Source organism: Ambystoma mexicanum, chromosome 11 (genome assembly GCF_040938575.1).
Source record: "Ambystoma mexicanum isolate Mex_15411 chromosome 11, UKY_AmexF1_1, whole genome shotgun sequence".
NCBI classification, from domain to species: Eukaryota; Metazoa; Chordata; class Amphibia; order Caudata; family Ambystomatidae; genus Ambystoma; species Ambystoma mexicanum.
In genome coordinates, this window is record NC_090934.1 from 930,554,665 (window position 1) to 930,567,404 (window position 12,740).

A 12,740-nucleotide genomic window follows, 5' to 3' on the forward strand; every position below is an offset into this window, starting at 1 on the left:
AGATCACTCACTACCCTCTGACTAGATCTCCCAGAACAGGCTTAGCACTCCTTCCCGTAAGCCCCCCCCCACAACTCCACCAGAATTCCACCTTCTCTATCCAATCCCCCTCCATCTGGATCTCTGACCCACTACACATCCACTGCAACAAACACTACCTTTCCTTCAGAAAGGACCTACAAATTTGGTTATTTCCAGTGGCATCCTGAAATGTGTAGTGGAATGGAGTCCCTCCCCCATTTCCATCATGACATAATCAGTCTTCCAGCCACAGTCACAGTCCTATCCAAACCAGTTGCTCTGCAGGCTTTAGCATAGCACGGATCAGCCAAGCCATCTCCATCCCCCCTAGCAACAACAGTGCAAAACTCCACCCAGGGAAAATTACCTGACAACCCAGGTGGTGCCGGCTGTTATCACAGCAGCCCACCTCGCAAGCTGGCTACCACACCACTATCCACACAACTCAGTCATCCACCGACTACAGACATACCAGGCTGTTGCTAATGTTGCTAATGCAATACCCATTGAGGAAAATGGCCTCGATCCACTAGGCAGAGGCCGGCTGTAATCGCGGCTGCCCCTGCTTACGGTCACCAGTATCCGTCTAAATCCCTCTAAATACACAGGGCACATCAACAGTCCAGTCTATCAACTACCACACACACTCCAAGTCTTAAGAGTTGCTTCCATTACTCGAACCCGGTATTAGGATACCTTATCCTCCAGACTAACCTCTCTCAGTACACCTAGATGACCTTGGATTTAGCCCATCTAATGCGCCTTTATGTATGAGCATTGCCAGCAAATGCCAAATAAAGATAAGCAGTGAAACTCGATATTGCATCTAGAAGATAATAAGACAACTGATCTATCAAGTCTAGAAGATGAAATATGATAGCTTGTCCACGACACTTGGAAGACCTATTAAGACAATCCGGCTAGTGGGCCTAGAGGACTCCCTCTCACGGCCACAGCACCAACAACAAAGCTCCATCCGAGCCTCAAGGTGTGTATAATGTGATGCTGGAAATGCATTGGAGGAACAGGGCCTCCCTGTCCTTGTCCTGTAGTCCTTTTTCATTGTGTTCTGTATTGTTTTCTGCCCAGGAGTCCAGGTGGGACTCCTGGCAGTGCAGCTCTTCCTGTTTTTGGTTTGGTGTACAGACCCATGGGATAACCTTATGGCACCCTTGGGTGGGGGTACAACCCTGTGCCCCTAGTGTATGTTTTTGGCACCTGTGGGTGGCCCACAGAGCAGGGTATGGGCTGGTGGCAGCTCCATGCTCAATTTGACAGGTGCTCTGAGTATCCTCCATTTTGGGATACCCAGCCCCTGCCATTGGAATCAGTTGATTCCTGATAGAAAACAAGATGGCCCCTGTGGCCTTGTGCTTTCTATTGCCTGTTATCTTGTTTTCCCAAAGTCCTGGGAAGCCCTGACTCTGTCCCTTCCCCCTGACTGGCTGTTGGGTGGAAGTTCCATATATGGTGTTGTTGTGAAGTCCAGTCCAGACTGGCTGGAGCCTTCCCATTGACTGTATGTTGTGGGTACACCCTGTGGGTGGGACCTGGGTGAATGGAGTGTGTGACCAATATGCACTTCTTGTTGTGGCTGTCTGGTTTCTAGTATGAGAGACAAAGACTGAGACAGCCCTGCCCAAAACTGGCCTGAATGCAGTGTGTGGTATTGAATGGCTGGGTACTTGTCCCAATCCACATTCCTTGTTGTGAGAGTCTGAGAGGGAGGATGGTGGCCTGAATGCACTGTGTGCCTGATTGGCTGACTGACTGCATGAATGCCCTTCTGTATGATTGGCTGCTGAGAGTGACCCAGCAGTGTGGATGAGAGACAGGATAGTATATCTGGGGACCTCTCACCACTGGAAATTGTTCAGAAGTTGTGTCTACACTTGAAGAGTAACTGGAACTGCTGATCCTCGACGCCCAGCTGGAAGAAGAAGACTTGCTATTGCATTTGCTTCGACCCGATCTGAAATCTGCAGAATTTGTCGAAGACTGATCCGAGAGAGGACCTGGTAAGGCACCCTCTTCCTGTGCTCCGAGGGACCATCGAGCACTACTAACCTTCGCCGAAGCTCCCTGGAATCAGACCCTCGAAAGGCTGCCGACCTGAGATGGGACCGCTAAGGAGATCGAAGTGAAGCACCTGAACTTCGCCGCTGTCGAAGTCCATTTTCGTCGACCAGGGTTCGCAGGTTTGTGTAACCGCTGGAGGCCCGTCTAAGTTGTGCTGCCCCAGAACAGGGGACCGATTGACGCCGTGCCGCCGACGACCGGAGCCGCCCGCTCCTCTGCCTAAGAACATTTGAATCAAAGGACTCCCTTGTCCGCACCGACGACCGCTTTATCCTGCCGGAGAGAGTCAAGGCCACTGACGCGCCGAGGAGAATCCACTGGTGGGTTTCCCGCCACCCGGAGACCACAAATACTTCGACGACTCGACGCCCCTGCTGGGCCACAGTTCTTCCGAAACTCTTTGTGGTCCTGAACAATCAAATGCCGAGGTGCCCCGCACACCCCATCCTCGCAGGACGTTGCCGACGAGCACCGCCTGGATCGACGCGTGGTATCGGCACCCTCGAAACTTCTGATCAACGGCATTGACGCCAAGTTCACTTTCTTCGACGCCTCTCGACGATCCGTGACTCCTGCTTGAAAGGGGGTCACTCAAGAAGGATCCGTCGATGCTTCTTCGAAGAACTCTACTCCACCAGGTACATTGGGGGGTAAAAACATTATAGGAGAGAATAAGACTATTGAGCAATAGTTGGACTGGGCTTGTGCTATATATCTTTATTTTACAGGCTGCCCAGGTGGGGTGATCTCCACACAGAACTGTGTCTAGTGGTAGGGGCAAGAATTCTGCCTATTGTGTCAACCATCTTGCTTTCCTTCCTATCTCTATTGCTGGTTTCCTTGTTATTGATCTGTGTGACATTCTAACAGTATAGTTGATGCACTTTAATGAGATCTGATAATATTGGTGGTACCACTTTAGAATTGTATATATTTACCATTGTTGATTTCTGAGTACAAAGTGCGTTATTGTAATAGTGTACATACCTTTGAATATTAATTATATAAAGACTGTGTTTTCAGTAATACAGTGTGTGGACATTCCTTTGTGGGGGTTTGGGGACTACACTGTAGTTAAGAACCAGCCTGCATCACCTCCTGAGAAGCTAGGCCTTGATTGCTCGTCCATTGCTACCATAATAGAGAATCTTGGCTGGGGTCCTCTGTGCCTCTCCTCTACCATATAGAGAGCAGAAGTACAGACACCCCCTCCGGTCCATTACATATAAATGCACCACTTCTGTGGACATCGGCCGCAGTCAAGATTACACAAACTCATGCACCAGAATGCAGGAACGACCTACGACAAATATGGTCCAGCTGGACACATATCGTTTTGTCGACTTACACCAGACTAAGCCTCAACACCTCTGCCATTAAAATACAGTGATGACTTATGACAGAATTCGGTCCCATTGGACACATAACAAGTCTCCTGCACTCACACACCCTCAGCACCTGTCCACATGCCTGATCTCTGGGGTTGGTTACAGGAGCCTGGCCAGTACACCGAATTCCTTATCTTGGCCAATATGCACACACACATTCAAAACCACTATGGGAATTTCCCATAGTTTGGAATGCGGTCCCCAACAGCGTTACCACCGCAAGCGCATTGAGACTATAGTCATGTTAAAAGGTGCTTTATAAATGACGACTACAATTACAATAGTGACTCCGAAACTGCGATGTCTGTACAAGCCCGCTGCTAGTGTATTGAAAAGGTGCATGCATTTGAATTCCTATGCCTTTTTGGCTTTGTCAGTCCTGAAATTACCCTGGAGTACAACAATTTTGAGATGATCATGGGCATGATTAGCTTCTGAATACTGCTCCCTAACTGCACTGTCGTTTGTGCATCACTTGCCACTCTGATGACGCAGGTTCATACATTTATGTAGAGGTTGACTAGTTTCCCCAACATAGTAACCAAGCCTGGTACATTTCATGCACATAATCAAGTAAATAATATTGCTGGATGCACATGTAAATCAGACTTCATTAACCGTGGATACACCCACATAATTGTGGACGAAGAGATTCACAGGGCAACACGGATCTCCCGGAGCAATGTCTTGGAATACAAAGCGAAAGAGACACAAACCTGGGTGCTGCTGGTAGTCACATACAATTAGAATATGAGAACCATGGAAATGACGTGAAATCCCATAACAAATCCATAGATGAGGAAAGTTGCAAAAACATGCCATTATTTATGTTGATGACTGTGCATTCCACATAAATTAGGATTCAGGAATAGAATTATTTGCAGGAATAGGAAATGTCTGGGTCGGTCATGACCGGATTCGATTTGCTGGATATGAAATTGGTCCTCGAAGTAGTCAAGTAACTCAACTGATTGTTATCTGTAAGGCCATAAGCACAGCAGCACAGAATCAGATAAAAGAAGAAGTAACAATGACAGGTTCAGAATACGCTAGAAACAGCTTTGTGGACCATCTCCCAACTTGGAAAGCCAGGTGAGAATGTTCACCAAACAAACTGGAATGTTATTCATTGGTACGCAAAATATTGCATCGTCTGCAGCACAATATGATTACACTCTGAACACCACACAATACTCAAGAAAGTACCTAGTTAAGAGAACACTCGACCATAACCAACCAGGAACTCAGTGAAACCAATCCCAGGTTGTACCCATGGGTGCATTTAGGATTGGCTCTATTAAGAATTATGACCAAAAAGGGGGGCTACCCAAGAGCAAGACCCATATAAAGCAAAAATAGAAAGACCAAAGAAGGAGGTCAATTTTGATATAGAACGCCGCCAAGTGAAGGGATTCATACCAGAGGTATAATTCATTGGTAAACAGGAAACAGAAAAGGGAGATACATCAAGCAAGTAGGGATCAGTGAAGAACCGAAAGAACAAAGAATAAGACTGAAAAAGAAATGTAGCACTAAAGTTATTAAAAATAGCAGAGGTGTAGTGTGAAGGAGCATTAGTACCTAAACCAAGTAGCAACAAATATAAACAAAGCAAGAGTGTAACACAGTTTAATTTCAATGTATCAGTGGGGCATAACGTTACACAACTGAAGATGAATTGGTAACTGGTAGTTTGCTTTCCTTTGTAAACTGTGACGGATCCTTGGAAATCACTGCATCTTTTAATGGGGAAGCCCATTTTCATGAGGCCAGGGAGTAGAGGCCGCTACCCGAGAGTCCCCCTGGGTGTAGTACTTTGAGAAACTAAAGGGTCTCTCACCCCCTAGACCTTAGGGATTTGTCCTCCAGGTTGACAGGACACAGCCACCGCTTTTGGATCCAGTTCCAGTGGGTGGACCAGTATGTGAGGATCACCTGGGTGAGGGGTGTTCAGGGAGTGGGGGTGAGATAGCTGATGGTAAAATGTGGTATTCTCCCCCTTTTTTTTCATCTACCCCATCCTATTTTTTTGAATTTTCTCAAGTCCCAACTCCCCCCTCCATTTTAACACAAACACTGGTCCGAGGAAGAGGGTGACTGAGAGTAACCAGACTAACTCTTTCACATCATACTGGACATGTCCCGTTAATCGGGTCATGCAAAGTCAGGCACTTTACCCTAAGTGGATACACCTGATACCAATTAGTTCTCCTCGCACGAATACCTAAAGACACACTCTGAGCACGGTGGAACACGAGAACGAGCAGAACCTCCAGGACAAAGGCACAACTACTGGAGCAGAGCAACAGTCCAAGGGATGAGAGCAGCGGGCACAAAACCCCCAGGCTTCCCTACTCGAGGCTGTTGCCTCCAACAGGCCACGAAAGATGCATTGAGATGCCAGATTCCGCACATGAAGATTGCATTGTGTTTCAAGGATGCCAGTGGCCCTCCTGGGTGAACGGCAGAGTTGGGGAGACGAGGTCAAGCCTCTGGTACTAACCTTGACATGAAAATCGGAAAATACAAAACAAGAAAGAAGCGCACACAGCCGGTGAGTTGGCAATCCATCTGAGAGATTGGTGTGTGTTAAAGTGAATGAAGTAGCAACATCATATCACAAGTGGAGGCTGCGTGCATGTGGATGAGATGTGAAGAACGGCAGACCCGTGAATTAACTAAAAAGTGAAATACAGATGCAAGATCAGCAATACTAAGTAACAGAGTGGTCCAGTGAAAGGAAGTAGCCCATTCAAAAGTCTCTGTGAAAGGTGCATTGTTTGAAGCTAGAGGGAGAACAAACAGCATTAGTGAAAGTGAATAGTGAACATTGAGTCGAAGTGGTCCTTCGGTGGTTTGTAAAGAAAGCCACACAAATTCGAAAGACTTTGACATCAAAAGTGGTTTGAGCCCGATTGAGGGAGACTCAAAGTATATTAAGCTTGGGGAAGGGAGCCCCCTTACAACTTTGTGTGAACTGTATCTTGAGAAGACTGACCCTGGCAGAGATGGACCTACGAGAACTGTGTGGTGAAAGGTCTGAGCCCGGCAGAGGGGGACCTTTGTGAATTTTTTGGTTAAAATGTTATTTTGAATGTCAGAGAAATGAACTTTAAATGTGGAAGGCCAGGCGGGCCTCAAGCCACGGTTGTGAACTGTGTACTGTGTTGGAAGCTGAGCCAGAGTGTGTCATGCTGCCTTCAAGGATCGCCTTGTCTCATGAGACCTAACGTGGGCAGAAGAGCTGGTTCCACCACATTATCATTTGAACATTGACTTTTCCTTTTGGATACATTTTCTCCTTTTCACACTTTTTGCACAAGAGATAGGGCAGGCATTAGGTGTTTGTTAGTATAGACCATTTTGATTTGTCAGACTCCACTAGGACTGTTTTTTTTGGTCTAGACTATTCCCACCATAGATATAGGGCAGAATAGGAGTTTCTAAATGGACCTCTGATAACAAAGTGATTGACAAATACCAATCAGGTTTTTTGCCAGGTACTTGAAAAATACTAAATTTAATGATCCTAGCTTCCATAAAAAACAAGTGTTTAAAAAAAAAACAACCAGTATATCTTGCTTTAATTGATTTAAACAGGCATTCAACTCTATTCGGAGGGAGATTTTATGGCAGAAACTTTTATCTAGCTCATGTCCTCCATTTATAATATATTTTATTCATCAGTTTTACTTAAATGCTTCAATACGTGTGAAGCTAACGACAGAAGGTCATTTAACTAATCCAATACAAACTAGGGTGGGTTTAAAACAAGGCTGCCCATTCGCTTTGTTCCTGTTTAATTTTTATATAAGTGATATATACAAAGAGTTAAGTGCAGTTCGCTCCTTTCTGCAATGCTTACACAGAGATCCCATATCTTGTCTATGCAGATGACCTAGTAATGCTTGATAGAAGTCCTATGGGGTTGCAGAGAAAATTAAAAGCCATTCGTAAATATGCAACTGCAAATCACCTTGTTATCAACGTTCTTAAATCTAATATTCTTATATTCCATCATAGTATTCCAAACGCCGGATATCATTTTAATTGTACAAAGGTTGACAACCCGGTGATCCAAGTTACACAATACAAGTACCTTGGAGTCAATATCAATTCAAGCCCAATGGACCAGCCTTATAAAATCGACTTGCAAAATAAAATGAAACTATTAGCAATACAAGGGAAAGCAATTCAATTAAAATATGGGAAATTCTCGCTGAGACAAGCTATAATTTTCTATAACCAAAAAGTAATCCTGTGCATTACATACGGAAGCCAATCAAAAGCATTGAGTCAACTTCCTAAATGGGATTATCTAGAAGGAATGTTCTGGAAGACAATTCTCCCCCTACCTCAGTCAACACCAATCCAGATTATCAGATTCAAATTGGATCTCATATCCCTTAATGCTGTGGCATTATGGCATATGTTAGCTGTCTATAGGCAATGTCATTTAGCAACAGATGATGCAAATAACTTTTTTCCTACATTAAAATTATTGCTAGAATCAGATGATGCAGGTCCATTAGATAAATGGAAAAAAAGACTCAATTAATTTTTGCAAAATGCTAATATATCAGACGATTTACTATGCCTGAACCCAGAGAAGGCGAAGCTTAAACTATACCAATGAGACTGGATCTGCACATGGGAAAAATGCCTAACGTTCTGTCCCTTTAAATCTGGTGCTTTTATTGAGAAGGCCATGAAACAACTTCCGCCCTATCTGATAAAATTCCCAGATCGAGAGTATGCGGACATCATTCTTTGAATGAGATTTAACCTATGTCTAACTAAGGTGAAATTACCTTCATATAACAAAATAACTAACCCTGATACTATCTGTCGGTTTTGTAAAAAGGAGAACTATGGCGAAACACTTCAACATATACTAACTGAATGTCCTGAATTAAAATGATGTAAGAAATCTATACTTTCAAAAACATTTTATTAATCGAAAACTATTGACTAGAGAGAGTTTATGGACAGAAATCTTGAACGCATCTAGGAACTCTCTATCTAAATATAGCAACAGTTCAATTTTTTAAGCTTCTAAAGTTGACTAGAGAAAAACAAGATGCTTGATTTAGACATGAAATATGTTGGGTCTTAAATTTGGTGTTATATTAGCCTGATTTTAATATATAAAATTGATTAATTGTGTTTTAACATTGAGCCTCTATAGATTTTACCGTTGTATTGCCAGTATTAATGTTTTATAATGTTTTAAATGTTGCTTAAGCATAATCCTCTTCAAATTACGTGATATTATCGTTGTAGAATTATGTTGTCCTATGGATGGACAGTATTTGATTTTTATATGTTTACGTTTTTTCCAACCTTGTTAAGATTTTATTAATAATTTTATTTCAATCTGATTGCTATTCGCCAATATCATATGCAAATTTGAATGCTACTGATTCTGGCTATAATAATATAAGGTTGTTATATTTCTATCCGTACCCTAAGTGCTTGGAACATTGCTCGAGTATGTCCAAGTGGCTAATTTCAACGGATCTATTCAGTTTGCATAATGTTGCCCTAATGAAGTAAGACAGCAAGCATCTAGCTTAGAACTTTTCTTTCGTCTTCTGCGGTATAGACACTGGAATGGGCGATGCTCAACATTTTATCACTGTAAGATAGAACCAAAAGAACTGTGGTGAAATAATACTGTGATACAAGATTACTTACATGACCAACATGCCTCTGGAAGGCTTACTATAGCCATTTTGCGCACAATGTATATCACAAGAAATAACTTGAGATGGTAAGATCGGAATGTGAACAAAAATGTGTATGATCTGTATGACTATATCTTCTATTTTCTATTGCAAAAGGTGTAAATCAACTAAATTAATATTAATAATTAAATAAAAATAAAGGTTTACAAATTGTATCCATTGTGTCAGTGTCTATACTTGTTATACCATGCCTTCCCTAGAGTACTCGGAGGGAGGATCAAATCAGATGGGAAACCCCCATTAAGAACAATAATGATTCCGGGAGGACACGGTACCTCTTTGGGACCCCCACCTCTTCTTGTCAACCTTCTCTTAGCACACTACCTAGTGACCCCATGTATGTTTGCTCTCTATCCCAAGTAGGGGCCACCTGAATGAGGAAGAGGCCTTAAGCAATGAGGCAAACCAACCTACCCGCTGTAGTCTCTCAAATCATCTGATTGGTGAGCTGTTATTCAAAATAATGGTGTCTTCCTCATCTCGGCATGGACGAGAGCTTGGCAGACTACGCGCAGACGGCAGAGAGAGAGGCAGGCGATGTTTGGACGAAAAGCTCACTTGTGAGAGACCCGCAATGCAGGAAGCATACCGGAGAGGAGGAGTTACACTCACCGGTGATGGAAAAGTGTTGAGATGCAGAAAAACCAATGCAAACTGCTAAAGAGACCTGTAGAAGACTGGGGAGGGTCCTGAGAAGCCACAGAAGATACTGGGAGACCCACAAACTACCAGAGGGTGACGGCTAAGACCCTGCAGGTACTAAGGTAGCTAAGCCCAGTGTTGGGGAGACCCAGTCGGTGCATGAGGCCCTAAGATAGAAAAGTATTGAGTGACTATTCACTGAGACAGAGCAACAAGGTGAAGGGGGAGTCTGGGACCCATACTGAGGAAATACATCCAGAACAGTAATAAAGAGGAATATGAACTTTGTACATATGAGTGGTACACACAGGCCTTGGCAGGAGAGTAAACTAAGGCTGTGGGATAAAGTGCAATCAGATCAAGAGAACTGTGAGAAGTGAAAGCACCCTATTTGGCAGGAGTGTGCACCAAGGGGGTACTAAGACTAGGGTCACGGGACCCATGACAATTAGGAGGAATAACCGAAGATGTTCTTTGTTGCAGTACCTGGAAGCCGGGTCTGCTCACAAGGGACTGGGACCCTCAACACAGTTTGAGAGAGACACCTAAATTGTTCTTCTTTATTCCAGTACCTGGAAGACGAGTCTGCACTCAAGAGCCTGCGACCCTCAACACAGCTTGGGAAAGGCATCCAAGTTGTTTTTCTTCGTCGCAGTACCTGGAAGCTGGGTGTGCTCACAAGGGTCTGGGACCATCAACACAGCTTTGGAAAGACATCCAGGTTGTTCTTCGTCACATTACCTGCAAGCTGGGTGTAATCACAAGGGTCTGGGACCCTCAACACAGCTTGGGAAAGACACCCAGTTTGTTCTTCTTCGTTGCAGTACCTGGAAGCCGAGTCTGAGCACAAGGATCTGGGATCCTCAACAAAGCCTGGGAAATGCATACAGGTTCTTCTTTTTCATCAAAGTACCTGGAAGCCAGGTATGCTCACAAGGGTCTGGGACTCTCGACTCAGTGTGGAAGAGAGTATCCAGGGTGTTCCTATTTCGTCACTGCACAGAGAGCAAGGTTGGCTCAACCACGGTCAGGGACACATTTCTTTTCAACCAAGAGAAGAGAGACATTTTATGAACCCAGAAGAGACTATAAGTGGAGGGAAACCACCCTTTTGAACTTTGTGGAACTTTATTTGTTTGGAGCACATTGTTTTTCATTTGAACTTCGAAGGAGAACCACAAAATAGGGCTGCGGGTTACCAGCTCAGAGACGATATCCCCCTTTACCTTATATTAGGTTTAGCTTGTGAGGGACAGGTTAGGATTTGGACACACGATATTGAACTTTACTTTGGACATGCTGACACAGACACTTTCATCAACTACTTTTGTTAAGGTGGGGAAACCTCTCTTAGAGGTAGTGCTAGTTAGGATTTCCTCCAAAAACTCAATCTTTGCTAATCATCAAACAAGCCGTGTGTCTGAGTCTTACTCCTACACCCTCAACAAACCTAGAAAAATTAACTTCAGAAAGGATAGGAGAGAATCAGAAGATGAACATTTAAAGTAATATAGTGTTGAATACTGAAAAAGAATGGGGCAAGGAAAGACAGAGTGTAGACACATCAGAATGGAAAAGTGCGAAACAAAGTCAAAGGATCCCTGTGGACAGGGGAATGCTGGTTATTTCTACTCTGATTAACCTACCAGCTCATTTGCTCTCAACAATCCCAGCACAAATGAAAAGAGTTTGGCTAATGATTCAGAGATAGAAGATTGCTTCTCTCCAAAATTGTTTGTTAATGAACAAGTAGCATTTATAGTAGATCAATCTGATGCTATCTGTTCTACCAGTCTGTCACCTATGCATCTTGAAGGAAGTGTTCGGAAGTGGGAAGAAACCGGAAGCCATACTGCTGCGGCACACCAAGAACCAAGTGGTACGTCTATACGTAAGGCCACTGAAGGTTCTGAAGAGAGGGGAGAGGCTCTGCTGTCAGTTACAAAAACACTTTTAAGTACCCAAATTGCTCTTGCAATCGTAGAAGAGACGAAAGTGAGAGCCCCGAACTCAGTAATAATTCTCATTTTCTGTACCGACTGGAAATTGTGGAAGACAGGTACTATGCACCCATTACTATTCAGGAGCAATGCCAGGCCTTTGCATTGCTTGACACAGGCAAATAAGCGACAATTATTACCTTACAAATTCCTGTATTACTAAATGAAAAGGAGAAGGAACATCATCTACAAATACAGCCAGTAGAAGATTCAGTCAACAATTTTGATGGAGAAGAGATTGAGGGAGTTGTTGCGGTAGATATCAAGATAAGAAAGCATAAATGCAAACATTTTGTTTTAATAACACCAATTCAGGAGACACCAGTTTTAATGGGAAATTATTTATTTATTTATTTATTTTATTTGTGTTTAATCAAAAGATTTTTACAAAATTTGAGGTTTCTGTCTTTTGTCAGTGGTCGTGACGGAAAGAGAAAAAAAAGAAAAATGAGAACAGCTCTCTAAAAATGTGCCTTTGTCGGCCAGTTTATGGCTTCCAAGATTTTATAGGAAGCTATTTGCCATGATGTTTTGTCGCCTCCAATCAAACAAGACCAACATATGTCTTCGTCCTCTATGATGAAATCTGTGAAGGTTGATTTTAAGTATCGACTTCTTATATGTTGGTTTGAGGCACATTTTAGGAGCAAGTGGCGGATTGTTTTCTTTTCTTGTATCTCACAAAATCGACAACTGTTATTTCCCGACTGGCCTCTGATTGACAAGATCTCATTTGTCTGCAAGACATTTAAACGGGCTCTCATCAGCATGTCTCTCCCTTTCCTGGATGGAAACTTCTTTATATATTCCTGGAGCTCATTGAGTTTTTTCGTGTTTGGAGGCAGGTGTAAGGTTAATTTATT